The sequence below is a fragment of the Dromiciops gliroides genome, chromosome 3 (assembly GCF_019393635.1).
Source record: "Dromiciops gliroides isolate mDroGli1 chromosome 3, mDroGli1.pri, whole genome shotgun sequence".
Taxonomy (NCBI): domain Eukaryota; kingdom Metazoa; phylum Chordata; class Mammalia; order Microbiotheria; family Microbiotheriidae; genus Dromiciops; species Dromiciops gliroides.
The window spans coordinates 72,993,572-72,995,218 of record NC_057863.1 but is presented as its reverse complement, the minus strand read 5'-3'; positions in this window follow the sequence as shown (position 1 = coordinate 72,995,218).

The window sequence follows — 1,647 nt, the reverse complement described above, 5'->3', positions numbered from 1 at the left end:
GAACATATCATATAGTCCAGGGCTTCTTAAACTTTTTCCACTTGCAACCCCTTTTTGCCCAAGAAATTTTTACACGGCTCTGTGTATATAGGTATATAAAATAGATATACAAATCAAATATTTACTGCCAAATTTTACATGACCCCACATTCAGTTATGTGACCTCACATGGGGGTTGTGACCCACAATACCACTGTTAGGTTTATATCCAAAGACATTCCCCCAAAGAGAAAAAGACCTAATTGTACAAAAATATTTATAGCAGCTCTTTTTGTAGTGGCTAAGAATTGGAAATCAAAGGAATGTCCATCGGTTGGGGAATGGCTAAACAAGCTGTGGGATATGACAGTGATGGAATATTATTGTGCTTTAAGAAATGGCAAACAGGATGATTTCAGAAAGGCCTGGAAAGACTTGTATGAACTGACATATAGTGAAGTGAGCAGAACCAAGAGAACATTGTGCACAGAGACAGCAATATTGTTTATTGAAGAACTGTGAATGACTTAACTATTCTCAACAATAAAATGATCCCAAAGGACTATTGATGAAACATACTATCCACCTCCAAAGAAAGAAGTGATATTGATGGAACACAGACTGAAGCATGCTATTTTTCACTTTCATTTTTTTCTTTTATTCAAGTTTTCTTATACAAAATGACTAATATGAAAAGGTTTTAAATAATTGTACATGTATAACCTATACCTACTTACTGCCTCAGGGAGTGGGGAGAGAAGGTAGGGAGGAAGGAATAAAAATTGGAATCCAAAACTATAAATAAAAATTTTATTACTTAAAAAAAAGAAACTTTGTTCTAGGCAAGAGGGATGTAGCCTTTGCAAATGGAAGTGGAATGCCAGAACAGCAAATAGACTGGATTGGTTGGAATGTAAAAATCAGCACTTGTACTGTTGAAAATTATGTTGAATTTCTTTGTTTCTAAAGCATCTTTACTATACCAAATGTTCTGATTTCAAATCAGCTGCTCAGCTCATACGAGTCTTTCTTGTGCTCTAGGAACCTAGATATTCCCCAAATTGCTTCAAAGATAGAAAATGAAAAATCTTATCACCTAAAACACTCCCCCCTTTCCCTTAGCAAAACCCAAATAACTTATGTGATTAAGATAATTAACTATTTGCAATTCATTATTCTGAGAGTTATTTTGATATTTTCCTTGAGAAACAGATTTAAATGAGAAGTTATGGTTCACATTTGAAGTGACAGCAAGAGGCATTAATGAGATAGGGGAAGTAGACATTTTTTGTAGTATAGAATTAATGGAATGGTCAGCATGAATACTTTTAAATTTCTTCAATTTGGGGAGAAGAGAGAAAAAGTGAAGGGAGAGCCATGAAGTTGCCAATAAGTTCTTAATTGACAAATGTCAATTAAATGCCTTTTCTCAGTCCTGCTCCTTCTGGACCTCTCTGTTGAATTTGACGAGGTCAAGTTATCTTCTCATGAATACTCTCTCTTCTCTGGGTTTTTGTGATGCTGTTCTTTCTTGGTTTCCACTTCCCTATCTAATTGCTCCTTCTTGGTCTTCTTTGTTGGATCTCAAGAATGTCATGACAGTTAACTATTGTGATTCCTCTTCTCTTTTATTTGTATATTCTTTCACTCGGTGATCTCATCAGCTTC